The sequence below is a fragment of the Danio aesculapii genome, chromosome 21 (genome assembly GCF_903798145.1).
Source record: "Danio aesculapii chromosome 21, fDanAes4.1, whole genome shotgun sequence".
Taxonomy (NCBI): Eukaryota; Metazoa; Chordata; class Actinopteri; order Cypriniformes; family Danionidae; genus Danio; species Danio aesculapii.
Window position 1 is genome coordinate 12,251,265 of NC_079455.1, and position 23,065 is coordinate 12,274,329.

Consider the following 23,065-nt stretch of genomic DNA (forward strand, 5'->3'; position numbering starts at 1 on the left):
GATTAACCTGTATCCTGTCACATATGCGTGCAAACAGAGTGCGAAGCTAAATGGGCGCTCTGTCTGTCTGTCTGTGTGTGTGTATGTGCGCGCGTGAACTTTGTGTGACTCATTGATGCAACTGCACAACAAATACTTATTGGTAAAGTTCTTACTGTAGTATTTTTCACAAACGCTACATGAGATCAGCTTCCTTTATGTCTGTCTGTTGTCTGACGCAGCCGAGGGAGGAGATTAAGGCACGCTGAAAGGCACGTAGAAACGGTGGGCAGGGAGGACTAGCCTTAAAGGAGCAGTACACCAAAACCGCCACCCAGTACAAAAATGTATAAATAGGAATTTAATAAAAGGTATAATAAAAAATCTGATGGGTGTTTTGAGCTGAAACTTTACAGACACATTCTGGAGACGCAAAACACTTATATTAAATCTGAAAAAAGGGCTAACCTAGGTGCCCTTTAAAGTCCTGTATTATATTATTATGTGGCCAACAATAACAATATAAAAACAGTATTGAATTATTTGATAAGCAAGGTAGCAGTATCTGAAGCTGAAGCACATCCACGTGCACACAAGCAGTTTGAGAAGAGACAGAGTACAAGTAAGGATTCAACTTCCAGCCTTTGCTAATCAGAATCAGAATCAGAAAGCGCTTTATTGCCAGGTATGTTCACACATATGAGGAATTTGTTTTCGTGACAGAGCTTCTACAGTGCAACAGGATAACAGAGACAGGACAAAAAAAGATAATAAATATATTTTTTTAAAAATAGAAGTAAGTAGTGAGTGCAAATATACAGATTGACAAGTGTATGTACGTGTTTATTACTATTTATTATTACTGTTTATTAAATTGGCATGTAAGTGTGTGGTTAAATAAGTTTATGTGTATAAAAGTGTATAGCAAGTAGTGATGTTGGTTCCACAATTATTATCATCAAGTGTTCATGAGATGGATTGCCTGAGGGAAGAAACTGTTTCTGTGTCGGGCTGTTCTGGTGCGCAGTCCTCTGTAGCGTCGACCAGAAGGTAAAAGTTCAAAGAGGTAGTGTGCTGGGTGTGAGGGGTCCAGAGTGATTTTGGCTGCCCTCCTGCTCGCTCTGGATAAGTACAGTTCTTGGGGAGTAGGAAGGGTTAAACCAGTGGTTCGCTTAGCAGTCCGAACTATTCAACGTAGTCTTTGGAGGTCGTATTTAGTAGCTGAGCTAAACCAGACAGTTATTGATGTGCAGATGACTGATTCAATGATGGAGGTGTAGAACTGTTTCAGCAGCTCCTTTGGGAGGTTTAACTTCCTCAGCTGACGAAGAAAGTACAGCCTCTGTTGAGCTTTTTTGACAATGGAGTCAATGTGAGTGTCCCACTTCAGGTCCTGAGAGATGGTGGTGCCCAGGAACCTGAATGACTCCAATGCTGCCACATTGCTGTCCATGATGCTCAGTGGGGGGAGAGCAGGGGGGTTTCTCCTGAAGTCCACTATCATCTCCACTGTTTTGAGCGTGTTGAGCTCCAGGTTGTTGTGACTGCACCAGACAGCCAACTCCTTAACCTCCTGTCTGTAAGCAGACTCGTCACCATCCTGAATGAGGCCGATAAGTGTGGTGTCGTCTGCAAACTTCAAGAGCTTCACAAAGGAGTCTTTTGATGTGCAGTCATTCGTGTACAGGGAGAAGAGCAGTGGGGAGAGGACACACCCCTGGGGGGCGCCAGTGCTGATTGTGTGGATACTAGATGAGAATTTTCCCAGCTTCACCAGCTGCTGCCTGTCCGTTAGGAAGCTGTTGATCCCCTGACAGACAGAGGCGGGCACAGAGAGCTGAGTTAATTTGGGCAGGAGAAGTTTTGGGATGATAGTGTTAAACGCTGAGCTGAAGTCAACAAACAAGTTCCTCACATAGGTCCCTGGTCTGTCTAGGTGTTGCAGAGCATAATGCAGTCCCATATTTACTGCATCATCCACAGACCTGTTTGCTCTGTAGGCAAACTGAAGAGAGTCCAGTGAGGGTTCAGTGATGTCCTTCAGGTGGGCCAGCACCAGTTTTTTAAAAGACTTCATGACCTCAGATGTTAGTGCCACCGGTCTGTAGTCATTTAGTCCTGAGAGTTTGGGTTTCTTTGAGATGGGGATGATGGTGGAGCGTTTGAGGCAGGAGGGCACTTCACACAGCTCCAGTGATCTGTTGAAGATCAGGGTGAAGATGGGGGCCAGTTGGTCAGCACAGGATTTTAAACAGGCTGGTGTTATAAAATCTGGGCCTGGTGCTTTTTTCCTCTTCTGTTTCCGGAAGACCTGGCGCACCTCCTCTTCGCTGAACTGAAGTGCAGGTATGGGGGAGGTGGGGGGTGGTGGAGGTGTTAATGGTGGCGTGAAGAGCAGTTCAGAGTGGGTGTGGGGGGTTTTCTCAAACCGGCAGTAAAACTCATTCAGGTCGTTTGCAAGTCGTTCATTGTCTACAGTGCTGGGGGATGGTGTCTTGTAGTTTGTGATGTTTTTCAGACTTTTCCACACAGATGCTGAGTCGCTGGAAGAGAACTGACTCCTTAGTTTCTCAGAATAGTTCCTTTTTGCGACTGATCTCATTTTCCAGTGTGTATTTGGCCTGCTTATACAAGGCCCTATCCCCATTCCTGTAAGCAACCTCCTTGGCCTGACGTAGCTGTCTGAGTTTTACAGTGAACCATGGTTTGTCATTGTTGTATGTGAGTTGAGTCCTGGTAGGAATGCACACATCTTCACAGAAACTGATATAAGATGTTACAGTCTCTGTGAGCTCATCCAGATCGTTTGCAGCAGCTTCAAAAACACTCCAGTCAGTGAGGTCGAAACAGGCTTGTAGATCCCGCTCTGTTTCATTAGTCCATCTTTTCACAGATCTTAATACAGGTTTGGCTGTTTTCAGTTTCTGCCTGTAGGTTGGAATGAGATGAATCAAACAATGGTCAGAGTGTCCCAAAGCTGCTCGTTGGACGGAGCGGTATGCATCCTTTATTGTGGTATAGCAGTGATCCAATATATTACTGTCTCTTGTGGGACATGTAACATGCTGTCTATATTTTGGCAGTTCACGGGATAGTTTTGCTTTGTAAAAATCCCCGAGAATGATTAAAACAGAGTCCGGGTGTTGTTGCTCTATCACCGTGATCTGATCAGCTAGTTTCTGTATCGCCAGGCTCGCGTGTGCGTGTGGAGGAATGTAAACACTGACGAGGATGAACGAGCAGAACTCGCGCGGGGAGTAAAAAGGCTTACAGTTAATAAACAGTGCTTCGAGATCTGGACAGCACATCTTCTTTAAAACTGTTACATCTGTACACCACCTTTCATTGATGTAAAAGCACGCCCCGCCACTGCGCGATTTCCGCATTGATTCTTCGTCGCGATCCGCTCTGAACAGCTGATAGCCCGGTAGGTGAAGCGTGTTGTCCGGTATGGTGTTGTTCAGCCAGGTTTCCGTGAAACACAGAGCAGCTGAATGCAGAAAATCCCTGTTTGTCTGAGAGAGCAGAATGAGTTCGTCTATTTTGTTGGCTAGAGAGCGAAGATTTGCCAGATGAATGCTAGGCAACGCGGTCCGAAATCCGCGCTGTCTGAGTTTCACAAGCGCGCCTGCAGGCTTTCCTTGTCTGCGCACTTGAAAGCGTTTGAGTAGCACTGCGGCTCCTCCGACTACAATGTCCAACAGAACATCAGATAAATCCAGGTATGGAAAAATATTTGGTGGTGTATGTGCCCGAATGTCCAACAATTCGTCTCTGGTGAAACTAATTGTAGGAATATGACTCAAGACAGTACAAACTAACAAAAATACAAACACTACTGCAGAGCACGACACGGAGGCGGCCATCATCATCGGCGCCATCTTGGCATTCTTGGCATTCATTGGCATAAATAAATATAATTCACACCAGTTTCAGCGTGGATAGAAATCTTATTTGTGTTATTTGCTTTCTGATTAGAGCTGTAGGTCTTTATCCGAACCCAACTGGTTCGGGTGGGTTCGGGCTTAATTTCTATAATTTTAGACGGGGTCGGACTGGGCCGGGCTTGGCTTGCATGGTAAATGAACAGTCATGTGATGCACTTCCATTAGCGCGAGAAAGTAATCAAATCGTTTGTTACAGCATTAAAATACATCCCTGCAAAGGTGAAACAAAAGATGACGGAAAAGTCAAAAAGAGCAAATTTTGACTGTGGTCAGGCCAGCCGGCAGTCCAAAAAGAACGGTCATTCTAGTCACCAAGGTATTTCGGCGGTCGCTCATACACTGCGTATTACGGTAGAACGCTACACAGCAATGCATGTACAGCAAGCTGACAGGGAAGATGACGAGGTCACTCGCTACACTGAAACCGTTATCATGGAAAATGAAATGAATGTTCTTGGCTGATGGGTGATGAGCAAACAATCCTACCTAAAACTTGCTAAATTAGCCAGATGAGTACTATGCATCTCGACCTGTAGCAGCAGCAGTGAAAGGGTGTTCACTGCTGCTGGACGCACCATCAGTAAGCACAGGACCGTGCTAAAGCCATTTACAGTGGATTCAATAAAAACTCCACAAAACACGTAGCCTAATCTTGGTGAGTAAAGGGTTTTTAATAACAACTAAATATTGAACCATAAATGCACTATGTAGTCAGAGTATATAGGCTAATATTGGTATTATTCTTTTATTATTCAGTTTCACCAGCGCCTTAAAGCCGGATTGTGAAGAGAAGTCGTGAAACAAATCCCACAGAGACTTTATCTTAATTTCATTATTGCCAAATACCTGTCATAATTTTGAATTTATTTTAATTTAATTTGTTGTTTTGTGTACCTAGTCCTAGCCTATTTAGGATTCTAAGATGTTAAGATGTTACAGAGGACTTATTTTATTTCTTTGTTCCAACCTACAAATGGCCTATAGCCTACATTTGTTATGAATAAATTATGTTAAAACACATATAAACGACTCATTTCTGATAAAAGGCAAAAGAGCTGTGTGCCTGTGCACATTTGAATAATTTCGGGCTGTAAATGGGTATGGGCTTTTAAAAGATGTCAATCAAAATGTACTTGTCAAGCTCGGGCCGAATTCTGTCGGCCTCTGGCCCTATTGGGCCTAACTTTAATGGCCCGATTACAGCTCTAGTTCTGATGGAATTTTGGTTACCTCGACTGGTCCAAAGAGAAATCCCGGCGAATCTGATTGGTCAGCGTAGCAACTCCAATGACATGCTGGAATTCCCTTAGATGGTGAAGAGGGGTTTCCTTACTTTCAGGGAAGCTTGGAATCGATTGCTAGGGATATGGATGTTGGACGAGGCGGCATTGTAGGTAATGTCCTTCCTGGGGTTTCTGCATGTTTCTTATGAAAGAGTTCTGATGAGTTGACACAATGTTGTTGAAGCAGTTGCACAAGCAGATCGGGGGTCGAGCTGGCAGCAAGTGAAGGTCTCGGTTTCCTTCGTGATGTAAAGTGGCTTCAGTTGAGGCGATGTAAGGGCCACAGCACGAGAAGAGCGGCGTCCAGGTAGCAACCACAGAGATGACTGGCAAAGACGACCAAGAAATTTCCTTGTTCAAAGTTTTATAGGCTTTGCGTATCAGTCGGGCCTACACAGTAACTATCCAATCAGTGAGGCTGTGGGGTAGGATCACACCGGGTTAGCACATCGTGTGAGGATCATGTGTTAACTTTCTTTGATTGAGAGTTTTACAATCTTAATAGTAAAGTATTGTAACATAGACATTTTTCATTGTATGGTTTCTTCATATAAATCACTGCATTTAAAACTTTCCTAGCTTTCAATCAATACCAAGCATGAAATATTTCACAAAGATTCTGTAGATTTCATTCACCACCAGTGGATATAATTCATTAACTATCCATAACTGTTATGTTAAACACATGGAACATTTACACTCAAAACCTACAGAAATGTAAAACAAGCATACATTAACTTAAATAAAAACACAGTTAAACTGAATGTCTGCTTACATTTGGGAAGTTTTTCGATCGCTTATTTGTCTGCCTGAGGAATGTGTATTACACTTGCAGACATGGTTCGCAGGTGCAAACTAAAAAGGAATTGCTAAGCAATCTCAAAAACCTGTTTGGGGGGTCTGTGAGTGTAGAGTCTCTTTTTATTGTTTTAAGATGTAAAGTTAATTAGCGAGCATTCGCGACTGGCAAGTCATCCTGTGGATAAACATTTGCTGGGTGCCTGTAGATTGCTTTGAAAATGAAATCAAAGCTCAGACATGTAGGCACCAATCAATCTTTTAAGGATAATATGGTGTGTGACTTCATCAGTTCTGGAAAGATCCGTTGACTCCCTACACAGGTTTAAAATCAGTAACACTTTACAATAAAATAATGTTAGTTACTGTATTTATTAACACAAACAATGCATTAGTTTAAATAGATGAGCTAAATTGGCAGTAGTGCATGAGTGTGTGTGTGTGTGTGTGTGTGAGATTGTGACAGTGTATGGGTGTTTCCCAGTACTGGGTTGCAGATGGAAGGGCATCCGCTTGGCGGTTCATTCTGCTGTGGCGACAGATCTCAGCGGATTGAAATGACACAAGAGTGAATAATTGATAACAGAATTGTTATTTTTGTGTGATGGAAAACGTAACTTAAGTCTATCCATCATATAACAGTCTTTTTGAAGCAAATGTGTCTCTGATTTGAAAAAATTTTCATGTTACATTAGTTTTATATATATATATATATATATATATATATATATATATATATATATATATATATATATATATATATATATATATATATATATATATATATATATATATATATATACACACATACACACACACACACACACACAATAACTAATTTGTTTGTATGTTTAGACCCCTGTCCAATGTTCTGAAAATCCTGAAGGAACAGGTGGAGTCATAATATGTGATGGGGAGATGTTCGTCATGAACCAACAAAACCTCGTAGGTTAACACCCTGGTTTAACCTCCTAATATAAATGGCTATCAGTGACTTAAATGAGTAAACAGCTTGTTTTGTCTTATGCAGGGGGCTGTTCCCTGGAAGGCTGCTGCAAACTCAAGTGCTGCTCTCAGCAAAACATTGTCATAATGCCCCAACATCTCATGCACACATGGTTGTTGAGTAATTGTAAAAGATGGGAGTTTTGATTGATTAATAAACTGCTTCAAATACACATGCATGTTTTCTTTCTTTTATCCATTCTGCAGCTGAAAATGATCATATGCATTTGTTTATATGGCAAAACATGTCTTTTTCATCAAAGAAGGTCCATACTGACTCCAAAGGCAGATACTGATGAGATCGGGGCCTGGTGTGTGGACTTTGGGGGATTTACGATGTGGTCACATGTTGATTGGTCAGTTTGAATGTCTCAGTATTTGGGCTTTGGTCACAAGAAAGAGACAAAATAGTTGGTAAAGATTGCTCTGTGTCTTTTCCTGCTCTGTTTCTCTCCTGCTCTGCTCCTCTACTGCTTCTCTGAATCAGACTATCTTCAGGGCTTTTTTGTTTCTCTCTCCCTCCCCCTGTCTCTCTCTCTCCGAGGTAACTTTATTTTACATTTAAGCTGGGTACAATTATTATCATATGTTTTTTATCATTTCATTTTTTATCATTTTATACAGTTATTTGTAACTAATTCAGTTGTAACCATAGAGAATTTTGACTAGAATGTACAGTTTTTCACCATCATACTGATAACTTTTAGTCATCCGGCAGAACTACAGTTCGAACCGCTGTGGTTAAAAACCATTCTTACAAACTGCAACAGCAAATGCTGGATTGTTATATAAAAAGTGTAGCCTATGTGTAGATCTGAAATTTCGGACAGGCATTGGTGTAGCAGCCCTTGATTTCCTTTAAACGAAGCAGAGAGTCTCTGACGGGTGTAATGAGTTTTATTCTGGAACCAGCATAAACACTGTGAAAACTAGAAGTAAACACAAATTGCACGAAGCAAATTTACAATGAATTACTACACATTTAGAGTGCATTATCATGCATCTGCACACAGTGCACATCAAAAGAGCTATGTAAAGCAACCTATAAACAATAATTCACTCAGTTGACAATTTCAAAACACAACAGTTTCCAATTTAGACATTTACGTCATAATTTGAAACACAAACATAAATTACACACCTCACTCCGCTCACCAAGGGGTGCTAGCTTAAACACGTAGCTTCTTAGTTTAGTGATGGTCATCTGGCTAAACAGTACACACGAATGGTAAACATGAGACAATGCAACAAAAACAAACTACATTATAATGCACATCATCGTGCTTAGAGAAATTGCATTAACTTACATTTGTCACAGGAATTTAATCACCAAGCTTCTGAGATGAGAGTGTTTTGATGAGTGTGGTGTAGTATGATTATACAGGTCCCGGGGTTTGCCTTAAAGCCATTAACCTGAATTAGGTGAGTGAAAATGAACCATCTATAGTGACCTCTTGTGGCCATTTCCAATTGGTCAGCCAGCACTACTTCCATTAGCAGCCATCTTTACATAGGCTGTGTAAAGCATAGGTCCCTTTTGCATTTATACAATATTTCTTTACAATATTTCTGTAAAAAACCCAACTTAAAAAAAGTAGAATTTATATGTTTGATTGTTTTTTGTTGTTTTGGCAAAAATCTGTAAAAATGTTTGTACAAGTACATTTGCATGTTTACTTAACCTAAATCAAAGTTTTCTTCATTAAGTTAAAAAGTTCAGTTTTTTTAGCAAAATTTTGCAAGTTTTAAGTTGAGTTATTCTCAGACTCAGTTGAAAAAATAAAGGTTGTAGTATTTCTAACCCTTACAACAACAACAAAAATAATAGTAACACCAATAATAACAGTAATGTCATTATTAACAACAACAACAACAGCAAAACTTGAGATCATTATTCATTTGTAATTTATCTCTCTTTTTTTTTTTGGAGGGGTGAAGGGTATAAGTATTTAATTTAGTTTTAAACTGAGAAGAAACTAAGCCTCGGGCATTATCAGGAAAGTTATTTAAGAGTTAAGGAGAAGATATGAAAATGCTTGACCTCTTTTTGTGAACTACTATTCTGGGTACTACCTGAAGCCTTAAGTGCTCAAATTATTCACAGGGGTTCATGTGAACTTGCAAATGATGCCAGGCTCATTCTGAAAACGTAGTCCTGTGGACGTTTCTGGAGACCGCAAAATACGTAGCCGGGGGTACGTACGGCTGCATTACATTTTTTAAGCGAACGCTGCGGGGCGGCTTTCGCGCCGCAACCAGTTTGTCCGGTTAGCTCTTTGTGTACGTTGGCAGACTCGAGGCGCAGAGAGGGGCTGACCACGACGACGACCGGGTTCGAGTCCGGGGAAGAGCGGTTCCAGAAATCAGATAAGAAAACAAAAACTAAAAATAAAGCAAACAAGTTCATTACAGGATGAGAATGTGGTCAAAATCTGAAAACCGTGGTAAAAATCAGACAAGGGGTTTTCTTTTTCTGGACGGCTTTTGTGAATCGTCGTTGGTTGGGTTCAGGGAACGAGGAAGGTGGGTCAGCCGATTGGCCGGTCGCACGGTCAATCATTCTGTCATCCAGGCAGACAGGCGGAAGGTCGTTCGACAGCAGCCTCTGGCCGGTTTACGCAAGAACGAGACGTTCGAGACGCGGAAAAAGCGCACAGCGGCCTCTCGCGGATTCGCTAAAACAAAAACTGCAAAAATACGTACCTCCCGAGACGTATTTCGCGGTCTTCAGAAACGTCCACGGGACTACGTTCTCAGAATGAGCCTGGGTAGCAACAACGATGGGTTTTTAGTTGTTGTTTGAAGAATGCCTGTAAATCCGCAGTCTGTGTGGGAATGGGCAGATCATTCCACTAGTAAGGAACATTGAATGAAAAGGTTTTGCAACGTGACTTAAGGCGGTGCTCACTCCCCGACTGGAGGCTCCTCGAGGGGATGTAGACCCTCAGAAGCAGGTGGAGGTAAGAAGGAGCAGTGCCAGTAGCTGTTCTGTCAGCAAGCATCGATGATTTGAACTTGTTCCAAGCTAACTGAATGTGCTACCGGTGAGGTAAGTCTCCAACCAGCAGAGCTTTCAGTGATGCCCATTGAGGAGAGGGTGGACAGTCGAATCTGGTGATTCACTGTATCTAAAGCAGCAGACAGGTTTAGTAAAAGCAGAATCGATGTGTGTTAGGGCTGGCACAATGACCGGGGGAATGTCCTGGGTAACACTTTATAATAACTACACACTATGAATCATTTATTAAGCATGAGCAAATAGTGAATTCATTATTTGTTAAGCATTAACTCTACATTAATACATGTTAGTAAGCAGTTAATAACTGAAGCTACAACTGCTCTATTCTTGACTTATAAGCACATTTCATAATGTGCTTAATAATTGTAGTTTAATAATGTTAATGATTTATTTTTCATTACTAATATTAAGTGTTGCATTATTTACAAACCAGTTATTTAGGCATAGTTGGTGGTTTTTAAGATAATTCGGAATGAGTTAGTAAATGATTAATAAACTATTCAAATCAACATTTATAATTCTTATTATTCAGGCATATACCAATAGTTAATTTGTATGTTAATAAATGCTTTATTAACTCAACTTGATCCAGTTTTGTGACCTAATCTAAAGTGAGGACTAGTTATGCTTTATAAAACCCTTATAAATGACAAGTAAAGGCTTAGTTATATTCTAAACAGGGAAAAAAACATAAAAGACTTTAATCATTTGTATTCATTTGAAAGTACACAAATGAAACTGTATCATTTGAAAAATAAATCTTTGCAACCTTATCTAAAATAAAATTACTGTACAGTTTAAACATAGCATCGTATTATATTGTTAAATTATTGTTGTTTATCCAATTTTATGTTGTATTTTGACACTCCTGTTATTCAGCAATGATTAAACTTTACAGTAATTTTACTTTTTAAGGTAAGATTGCAAACATAACTGTTCATTTGATGCTGAGCCTTTAATTGTCATTTATAAGGGATTTTATAAAGCATAACTTTAGATTAGGTCACAAAACTGCATGAAGTTGAGTTACTAAAGCATTTATTAACATACATAGTAACCATTACTATATGCCTGAATAATAAAATATATAAATGTTAATTTCAATAGTTTATTAATCATTTACTAACTCATTCTGAATAATCTTAAAAATAAATCATTAACATTATTAAAGTACAATTATTAAGCACAATTTAAATGTGCTTATAAGTCAAGAATAGAGCAGTTGTAGCTTCAGTTATTAACTGCTCACTAACGTTTATTAAGGTAGAGTTAATGCTTAACAAATAATGAATTCACTAGATGCTAATGCTTAAAGGGGTGGTCCAGAATGTAATTTTAAGGCTTGGTTGTGTTTATAAGATGAAAAAGCGATGTGTGCTTATGTTTCACTTAAAGGAAATCACGTAATTTTGATTATATATAGCTACTCAGCTAACATAAAAACGACTGTCATATTTCCTAGTTCCTCTGCACGTGCGTGCGTGTGTGCTTGTGTAAACAGTCAGTCAACCTCATGCCCCCTATGTGAAATAACATCTGACAAGTGTCTGTAACGTGTGAAAGTGGGGTGCGGCTCCTTTAAGAGAGATCACCATTGTGTGTGTGTGTGTGTATATGTGTGTACTGTCTGTAGAACCGTGTAACACGAGAAAGCACAGCATTTCCTGTTGTTTACATCCTTGCTACATCATACCGTTAACGCTAGGCACTTTACATGTCATGATCAATTTTAACAAATAAAAACACTTACAGGTCGTGGCTCAGAGTTCACAGCTTCTGCTTGTTGGAGCTGTTCCTTCTTTGAGGAGATTTTAACTGACTGGGAACTGTGTTTTGTCAAATCATGTTGCTATGTATTTTATAATTCTCTGGAACATAATTAAAATAAAACTGTAAGCACTTCTGTCTTTGTGTCGTGTCATTTGGAAGCCCAGAAACAGAAGAAGCTCTGTGGAAATAGCAGCATTTAGCTCTCTCTGCTGTAACATTGCCTCTGGCCACGCCCCTTAGCTGCGCAGTGTGTGTGCGCTGTAAAAGTATGTTTGTGATCTCACAGGCCCGGAAGTATTTTTTTGTAGTCTCCAAAATTCGTTCATTGTAGGCTTTGCTAAGCTAACTGTAAAAACCAAGGTCTCCCTTTGCATTGAACTTTGAGCATCTTACATTCAGAGATGCTGTTTATGTCCACACAGCTACATTACACATCAACTAAAGTTTAAAATATGATATCGTAGTGGACCACCCCTTTAATAAATGATTTATAGTGTGTAGTTATTATAAAGTGTTACCACTTCTTCCTCTGTAAAGAGTGAGAAGGAGGAGAGTTAATTCAGAGGGGAGAATTGGGATGGACGTGTTGAAAAACAGATTGCTGATTTGAGTGTTTTTTGTGTGTAAAAAATAGACCAAATCATCAGCTGATAAGGAGTAGGACAGAGCAGAGTATTGAACATCCTGAATAATTTGTAGGTGTCTGAATTGTTGTTAATTTTGTTAGTGTAGTATAGGGTTTAGGCTGAATTGAGTTAGGAGGCAAATGATGCCAGCTGGGCTTGGTACATGCTAAGGTCAGCAGGGAATTTTGATTTGTGCCATGCTCTCTTTGTTGACTTGAGTCCTGTTCGATGTTCTCTCAGAACATCAGATAGCCAAGAGTTAGAGGGAGTAGGGTGCATTGGTCTGGAGAGAAGTCAGATGTCATCAATGCAGGATGTTAAAGTGGAACCGCCCTGTAGCACTCACACCCATCATCATGAAGTGCTTCGAGCGGTTGGTCCTGGCACACCTGAAAGGCTCTCTGCCATCCACACTGGACCCACATCAGTTTGCCTACTGTGGCAACAGGAGCATAGAAGATGCCGTCTCCATAGCACTGCACTCTGTTCTCACACACCTGACAATAAAAACACTTATGCACTAATGCTGTTTGTTGACTTCAGCTCAGCATTCAAGACTGTCATACCCTCTAAGTTACTGATCAAACTCAGAGACTTGGATATCGACACGTCTCTCTACAACTGGGTTATGGACTTTCTGACTAACAGACCTCAGAATATTAGATCAGGCCACATCTGCTCCACCACCGTCACACTCAATACTGGTGTACCACAGGGCTACGTGCTGAGCCCCTTCCTCTACTCCCTTTTTACCATTACTGTAGGCCTGTGAACAGATCCAACACCATCATCAAATTTGCAGATGACACCACAGTGATTGGCCTAATCAGCAATAATGATGAGACTGCCTACAGGGAGGAGATACAGCATCTGGCCACTTGGTGCACCGACAATAATCTGCTCCTTAACACCAACAAGACCAAGGAGCTCATTGTGGACTTCAGGAAGGGACGAACAGGCTCACATGATCCCATCCACATTAATGGGATGCCCGTTGAGCCGGTCTCATCCTTCAAGTTCCTGGGGACCCACATCTCAAAGGACCTTTCCTGGACCACCAACACCTCCAGCCTGGTCAAGAAGGCTCACCAGCGCCTATTCTTCTTGAGGCAACTTAAGAAGAACCAGCTTTCATCAGCCGTCTTGGTGAACTTCTACCGCTGCACAATAGAAAGCATCCTGACCAACTGTGTCACATTCTGGTATGGAAGCTGCTCTGTTGCTGAGCGTTAGGCACTGCAGCGGGTGGTGAAAACTGCCCAACACATCACAGGGACCACACTGCCAGCAATTGAGGACATCCAGAAGAAACGCTGTCTGCGCCGAGCACGCAGGATTCTTAAGGACACCTCTCACTCTGCTCACAGACTGTTTTCTCTCCTGCCTTCCGGCAGGCGCTTCAGGCTCCCCCAGACAAAAACCAGCAGACTGAGGAACAGCTTTTTCTCCAGAACGGTCTCCCTTTTGAACTCTGCCCCTCACTGACTATTTTGCACATTTTTCAATTTGCACATATTCATTGCACTACATTACACTGATTCACTTATTTGAACTGTACATACCCACTGCACATGGACATTTGTAATTATGTTTATCTGTCTGCACACTTCTGATTACTAGTACCATCCTGTACATATATTCATTTATTGTAAATCTGTTCATAGCTAATACAACCTGTATATAATGTTCATAGTACATCCATCTGTAAATATTACCATAGTTTTTCTATAACTGCACTTCATAACTTATACCTGTATCCTGCACTTGCTGCTATTGCACTGCTGGTTAGACCTAAACTGCATTTCGTTGCCTTGTACATGTACATGTGTAATGACAATAAAGTTGAATCTAATCTAATCTAAACAGGGTGTTTCTGTTGCACTATTAACGTCAAGAAGTCAGAACTGGGTGTGTGAGGGAAGCGAGGATGAGACTGTAGAGAGGAAATGTGTGGAGGACAGAAAGTGCAGATTGAGTCTAAGGGCGCACTCACATTAGGTACACTTGCCTTGAACCAAAGCGCGATTGTCCCCAACCCCTCTCCCCCTTGGCCTACATTTACATTGTATTTTTACCTATCCGACCTGAGAAGTCTTACATCATTGATGATGCGACTGTTCAATTTAACTGGAAGAGAAGTGATCTCACTCAGCATAGAGGAGAATGCTTTAGTTATATAGATTTTTTGGTCGTCTGGGATGCAGTGACATGCAGTCAAACACTTTGTCAAACAGATCCACCACTTTTGACGCTCATAAATTATTATGAGTCCTCGTGCTGCAGGTATTACGAGGTTTCCTGAAGATGCAGCTGACGTGCAGCGAGGGGTTTGCAACTTTAATAAACTACGAGTTTGCATTCATTGAAAATTAAGAATAATTAATAAATCCATATGAAACAGTCCCCTAAAAGTGACGTCGCATCTTCAGTTTTGTGCTCAGGTGCGCTTTGCACTCACAATACAAGCGTACCACGCCAAAGCCCAAGTGAACTGCGCTCTGGCACACCTCTTCCAACTGAACCGCTTCGAACTGAACCACGCCTGAACCCGATGCAGAGCACCTCGCACTTCTCTAATGAAGTGGGAAACGTGCCTGGGCACGGTTCGGATAGCATAGTGTGAGTGCACCCTAAAAGACACTGGTTGGGAGGGTGGCGGTGTGTTTGTGGGAAGCATTAAGTCAAAGGTAAAGCTGAAGTGATCTAAAGTGTGTAATGGTTTAACTGTGACCTTATCAGAACTGCAATTTCTTGTGAAGATAAAGTCAAGTTAATTGCTTGATTTCTGTGTGCTCATGGTAGTAAGTCGGTTGAGGTTGAATGACGTCATGAGAGAATGAAAGTCTGTAGCATAAGGTTTGTTCAAGTGAATGTTGATGTCACCTGAAACTACAAGCAGGGTGTCATCCTAAGGGAAAGAGAACAGCAGTCCATCCATTCTTCAGTAAATGCACCCAACTGAGGGATAAATGTGAAATTTAGCTGAAAAAGTGATGGAGACTGCATGGTATTTAAAAGTGCAAGAGCAAATGTTATTTGTCAGCATTTTTGGTGCCAGTGGTTGCACCAATTTGGGTTCAGATCTGCTTTGGTAATGATTCATGCATGGCCCCATTTCGGTGTTCTAACCAACTGTATTTCCTGCTTGACAAGGAAGAAAGCAGGCATGTGCTGAATCAAAGCATAGGTTTGGAGACCTAGATTCAAATCAGTAACAGTCAGAGGACTGCTGGATGAATGACTGGTAGACTTAACTTAATCAGTTCATAGGGCAAGGCTATATATCTGTATTTCATTACTGGTGAATGTGAATTTGATATATAATAAACTACGCATTTTAAATCCAGAAGGAACAGGACAACAGCTGTTTGATTTTTGAAGGTAGGTTTATTTTTAACTTTTATCGGTATGTTTAGAATTTCTCATTTGTCTCCCTGGAGTGAGTTTTTCCAAAAATACTTTAGAACTTTATACTGTATTCTGATTCCTTTTTTAATGGAGATACATGAAGCTTTAATCAAGAAGATGGGCAGATTTAAATGTGGTTTGAAAATCTGGCAGTTACATTTTAAATCACATGTGTAGGACGGTAATCCCAGGGGCAAACCTAATTTTATTTTACTTAATAGTAAAATAAAAATAAATAAAAAATAAGAATGCAGAAGAATCTTTAGTATATTAAATTGTGTATTTTGGAAAATAACAGAAATTTTTGAACAATTTTGTGACTAGTTTTACGTAGCTTATGTGTTTTATTTAGATCAAATTACAATCTGTTGAAAGAGGTACAGTAAACCAGGGACAGAATCAAACATTTCCAAATGAGTTAATGCTGCCCATCTCCCACTACTTAAGGGAAAATGGCTTTTTCTTCCTTCATTGTGATATTCCAAAATAAATCAAATAAAATGAAACTGAGCTCTACGTTTTGTCTTCACGTTCATATGCTTCAAATTTTTGCTTTAGCTGCACTTTGCTAATAAAAATAAATATAATTGAGAGCATTAAATTATTCGTAAAAACGGATGCACACAAATCTTATTGGTGCAATTTTGCCACGTGTGTGGTCAGACACGGAAGAGGCAACTTTTATCAAACAGCTTGAGACAACACGATAACACAATGGTAAGTCTAAAAGGTTTGATGTATCTCGATTTCTATGGCAACATTTGGACCTAAAAGGCAACTTTTGGAGTGAACATCATGTAAGCATGGATTAGTCATGCCTTAAATCAGCATTTCAGGCAGCTGCTGTGGTGTGTAACCGCGCGGCTCGTGGTAGCACCTAAACATGTCCCTAACCTTAACCATATCCCACATAACTTACAACAAAACAATTACTGTTAGTAACAAAACATCTTCATGTAGTGGGGTTGCCTTTATTATTGGTTTATTTTGCACCGATGATATGAAAGGCTTTGGGTTAGGTAACTTCCGTTTAAATGAATTAAATAGCATGATTGCGGGACATTGCTGCATGTCCCACATAGACATTGTCGCACACAGAATACACAGCGAGTATCATCCTTGGATGTAAGGGTGTGTGGCTGATACATATTGCATTGTAGTCATCAATGTTGAGGTGTATGTTGTTTATTAAGGAGGATAATGTCCGGTAACAAACTTGACATCTATTGATTGACAGCTGTGCATTTTCTACTGTGATTGGCCTGTTGCTAAGTGGCCGATAATATTCTGCAACTAATAAAGAAGGATGGAAGCCTAATGTGATGCAATGGGTTCAGTATAAAAACATTTATACACATTGTGGAGAATTCTGAGGGAGTTGATTTTATGATGTCAGAAGTCAGAATTATTAACCCTTCTGAATTAGCCCCCCTGTTTATTTTTTTCCTCGATTTCTGTTTAACAAAGAGAAGATTTTTTCAACACATTTCTAAACTTAAGAGTTTAATAACTTAGCTCTAATAACTGATTTATTTTGTCGGTAACACTTTAGAATAACTATCCGTTATAGCTAGTTTATAAATCATTAACAAACTGTTAGTTAATGGGTTATAAGTGACTTGTTAAATAATAGTTAATAGTTTGTTAATTGTTTATAACTATCCGTTATAACTACTTAATTGACTATTAATAAACTGTTAGTTAATGAGTTATAAATGACTTGTTAAATAATAGTTAATAGTTTATTAATTGTTTACAACTATCGTTATAACTAGTTAATAGACTAATAATAAACTGTTAGTTAATGAGTTATAAATTACTTATTAAATAAAAGTTACTAGTTTGTTAATTGTTTATAACTGTGCCTTGTAGATGGCCAATAGATAACTTACAAGCTGTTAGTTAACAAGTTATAAATGACTTGTTAACAGTAATTTAATGATTTATAACTATACATAATACATTAGTAATAGATCATGAACAAGCTGTTAGTAAATTACTTACTAAAGACTTGTTAAGTATCAGTTAAAAGTTTATATATGTTATTGGGACGTTATTCTAAAGTTGCAACTGTTCATCATTTATTAACTGTTAGTAAATGAGGAATAGTTGCAACTTTAGAATAACGTCCCAATAACACACATAAGCTAATAACTAACACTTAACTAATATATTAACTTACACTTTACAGATCAGTTGTTCATAGTTTGTTAACCATCTACTAATACCAGTGAAATTTTTTAGAACAGCAAATGATGGAACAAGTTCAAGCTACAGAAATTTGATGTGATATTTAAAATATTATTTTTTGTACCTTAATCTTGTTCCACTCATAGGCTTTTCTGTGTACTCTATTTTACAAAAAAAAAAAAAAAAAACTCCACAGATGAAATGTTGAACATTGTGTTTAATGTATAGAAACACACATGGCAGAACAGCAGTATACAACAGAATACAAACCCATGAGGGGTATATATATAATATATATATACATATTGTCAAGAGAAGTTTTTTTATGTCGGTAGACTGTCTGCTTAATATCTGTTGATACTGCTGCAAAACAGACATTTAACTGACTATAAGAAACTTTGCAAGTACATGTCAACTTACACTAACCCCGACCCTAACCCCAACAGTCTACTTATAATCTAATGAGAATTAGTTGGCATGTAGATGCAATGTAACCTCAATTCAACAAACGGACCATCAAAATAAAGTGTGACTTTAATGTCTATTAATTTTGTTAGGTGAAAATTGTATGGCTTGTTTGTTTTATTCTTTTTTTATTCTTGGTACTGAGGGGTTCATACTATGTGTGACAGAAACACCACTATAGACTGATTTCACGTGGCCACCATTTTTAAAAGCGAAATCGAGGCAGCGATGGGAAGAAACCCGGAAGTATCGTTGGGAGTTACATAGGAACGTTGTGTACCTGGCTGTATATCTTATCAGCGAAGAGAAAGTCACACAAATTTATAATTTCACCGCCTTTAGAGTGACCCGAAGGTCAGTTCTGAATGAATAGTGAAAATAAAAAGGCATATCAGAGCTCATTTTCAGCGAAGTTAAGGGAAATGGCACTAGTTAGCTAAAATTTTCTTTCCAAAACACACGTTTTAGATGCTATTTATCAAACTTGAGTTAATGAACTGATTCTTTCACTATATTAGACTTGTCACGATACTGAATTAAAAGAAAAAAACATAAATTTCCCGCTAGCATTTAAGGCACTGTAGATGGCTTTCTTAAAACAGCGCTGATTTGCCATTGTGTTCACGTGCTCAACAGAAATGATTGTGATTGGCCGAGGAAGGTCATCAGTTCACCCTCCGCTGTTTACCGAGCACAAACATAGATGAGCGATATGCTTCATAACTCGACTGATCTTCACGGCTGCTTCGCGCTCCTGTGTCCGTGTATCTGTGTTTGCACTGGGTGAAGAGCGGTGAACTGAACAGCACTGGTGAATACTATGGTAAATCAGCGCTGTTTATGAACGCGCTCAGCGGAGTTCGAATGTTAGTGGGAAATGGACGTTTTTAAAACTTCAGTACTGGGACAACACTATTACAGACAACACAAGGGTGTGCTACAGAGGACTGCAGCGTTTTATTGCTCACCGGGTTACATAGGCTGAAGCAGGAAAGCGTCCCTACGGTGTTTAACTGGTGCCATGAACTGAAGCCTAGGAGGACACTTGAGCATATTACTCTTAAAGAGATTGTGATGTTGTTTGATGCTAAATTGCTTTTGAATTGCTTACTGAATGATATTAAAGGGATGTTTACACCATTAATTCATTTTGAAATCTCGGCAACAGCTGGAGGTTTATAGTCCATAGCATGTTACTGCAATGTTCACAGTGCTGGTCCTATACTTCCGGGTTTCTTCCCACCGCAGCCTCGCTTTGGTTCTTTAAAATGGCGGCTGTGTGAAATAAGCGTGTTGGTGTGGTGCAGTGAGAGTTATTTGATAATTATATGTGGTGTAGCATGTGAGGTGTTTTATGGTTGTATTAGAAATAGTTGAGAAGTATTTGTACTCCAGGGGACCATTTTGATTTTCTTATGTTTGTTACTTTTGTCTTTTGTTGATTTTGTAATGGTGTGATGTTTGATTATGCTAACTGTTTTGTGTTTTCTTGAAGAAAAGAAAGGACAAGAAGTAAAGAGATCATGTACTTTACCAGTGTCTTTAAATTAATTGAATTGAATAACCTGAGTGAGTCTATGCCATTATTGGCTAAATGCAGTTAGCCTGTCACTACTTGGTTGCATTTAAATAACTCTTGGTTGTTTTACAGAGTAAAACAGAAAAAGAAAACATTGGAGAGATTCATACTGAAGCAAGTTTTGATAACTCAATCCCAGATGGAGTAAGTAAATAATAACTTTGGTCTGTTATACAAATGTAATGTATAATTAGTTCACTTATGTACTAGTTATTATGTTCTGTTTGGTAACACTTTACAAAAAGAGTACATAAATAATCAAGAACTAAAATTTAAATTAAATGTTACTTTATTGTAAACTGATGGTGAGTAAAGGCTTCTACTAATCAAAAACTAATCTACTACACAGTTATAAAACTACACAGGTCATGTGTGAACAATGGTTACTTTCATTACTAGTGCAGAATTCAGAATAATGCAGAATTAACCCAAAAATGAAAATGTACTCACTGTTTATTCACCCTGGTTTTATGAGTTTCTTTCTTCTGTTGAACACAAAAGAAGATATTTTCAAGAAAGCTGTAAACCTGTAACACATGTTTTCCAAATACTATGGGACAATGGTTGCAAGATTTTAGCTTTCCTCAAAATATCTTCTTTTGCGTAACAATGGGTAGATTTGAATATAAATATATAAATAATGATGCAAAACAGGTGTTTATTATTGAACCTTTATGGGTTTCTTTGGGAGGATAATGTATCAGTCAAGCGTATTTTAAAATGTGCACTTTTATTATCGTTCTTTCTCATAGAGTTACATTGAGACATAATCTAAAGTGTTAATTAGTAAATTAACAAATATGTACTTACTAGTAATTAAGGTAGTAATTATTCACAAATTAACTCCTAATTAAATTATCTACTACTTTTTAATACCTGGATAAATCATAATTTTCTCGAACTTATACAGACAAAACAGATTTTCTTCTTGTGGGTTCATCAAAATATATTCCTCAGGTCTGTGTTGACAGTGTTGAGATTGCTGGTACTCTGGTTCAACCTTAATCACCATATTAGGAATAAGAGTAATCTTTGACTCCTCTCTTTCTCATCTCAAGTTTTCTTCTCATGACTTGCTGTGATTGTCTTTCAATGGTCTACCAAACTTAACAATATATAAGTTATAAAATATCCAAAACTCTGCAGCTAAGGTTTTTTCTCTCTCACCATAATCTACTCACATTACTTCCATTTTGAAGTCACTGCTAAACTGGTTACCTGTCCTTTATGGTTTTCGATACCTGATCGTTCCTATCACCTTCAAAGCCTGTCATGGTCTTGCACCTAATTACATTGCTGATCTCATTCATACTTACTCGCCTGCATGTAAACTATGCTGCGATCTTCTGACAATGGTCTACTTGCAGTTCCATGCCACAAATTGGTATCATTTGGTGGACAAGCATTCTCTTTTTCTGCCCCCACACTCTGGAATTCCATTCCCAAAAATATTCATGATCTACCTACAACTGCAAGACCATTATAACCCTCTGTAAAAATACCTGTTCCAATTTTGTTTTCCTGTTTACTGACTGTATGATCTGCCACTGTATTTGAATTGATTTCATGTTGACATATATCTTGTTCTCCTGTCTGTTGATTACCTGTACTTTACCTTGTTTCTCCTCTCTCTGTTGATTTTTGTACATTGTAAATCGACCTTGAGTCTGCTGAAATGTGCTATATATTTAATATATTTATATAATAAGAATTATTAAAATAATAATTATTATTATTATTCATGTGATTCATGTTTTAGTTAAGATTAGTTTATGTTTTTAGTACATGCTTTATCTCATTATTGATTCATAGTTAAGTAACAATGGGTTTACATATTATTTATTCATTAATTTTCCTTTGATTTAGTCCCTTTATTTATCAGGGGTCGCCACAGTGGAATAAATTGCCAACTTGTCCAGCATATGTTTTACGCAGTGGATGCCCTTCCAGCTGCATACCAGTACTGGGGAACACCCATACACTCTCTCATGCACATACATACGTGGGCCAATTTTAGCTTATTCAATTCACCTATAGCGCATGTATTTAGACTGTGGGGGAAACCGGAGCACCTGGAGAAAATCCACGCGAACACGGGGAGAACATGAAAACTCCACACAGAAATGCCAACTGACCCAGCCGGGACTTGAACCAGCGACCTTCTTGCTGTGAGGTGACAGTGCTAACCACTGACTCACCGTGTCGCAGTTTACATTTTAGTACATTATTATTTATGTACTGTTATTGCAAAGAGTTACCTAAGCAGTCTACTATATTCAGCTCTAATGTTTTTGCTCAAGTTAGCAAAATCAGATATATTTTGTATATTCAGTGAAAAAAAGGCAGAGTAAGACAGAAGCTTTTTTTCTTTAAATAGTACAGATTAGTTTTTAAAGTATATATACTTTTCTACCATATTTGTATCTTTTGGAAGGGTGCAGCATCAGTGACAGCTTAGTACTTATCTGTTTGTTGTTTACTCTTTTAAGGATTCTGACCAATACGTGAACAACCAAGAAGAGTTTTCAGAAAACACTTCTGAATCTACTGTACAGGTAAAGAGAGGAAGTCTTGGATCATACATGTGTGTTCATTACTGAAAATGAATTGCAATGCATTTCTAATGTTTGCTCATTTTCAGCTTTCAGTGCAGTGTGTGGAGAACCAGAGGGGACTTCATGGGCAAATTGCATATGATGAAACTTTTTATCCCATCAATCTCCATCCTCAGGCTGAGCCAGATACTGAAGATGAAGGCATTATTATCAACATGTAAAAAACTTCAGCTGAGTTGTAATTGTAAAATAATTTTAAAAACTAAATACTAATTTTTAACCAGTAAAACTTTTAATAAAATTGTATAAAAAGTTCCTTTTAAGTTTAGAGTAACTTACTTTCATTTTGCAAGTTTTCAAACACACACACACACACACACACACACACACACACGCACACGCACACGCACACGCACACGCACACGCACACGCACACACACA

At 38.8% G+C, this 23,065-nt stretch overlaps 1 long non-coding RNA gene across 1 annotated transcript; it reads left to right on the forward strand.

Annotated features, from left to right (window-relative positions):
* Window positions 1-15,661: 15,661 nt before the first annotated feature.
* LOC130215194 (uncharacterized) lies at window positions 15,662-23,018 on the forward strand. The gene is made up of 4 exons (XR_008835677.1): window positions 15,662-15,808; window positions 20,142-20,213; window positions 22,559-22,624; window positions 22,711-23,018. It is a non-coding gene; the product is annotated as an uncharacterized LOC130215194 (long non-coding RNA).
* Window positions 23,019-23,065: the final 47 nt, after the last annotated feature.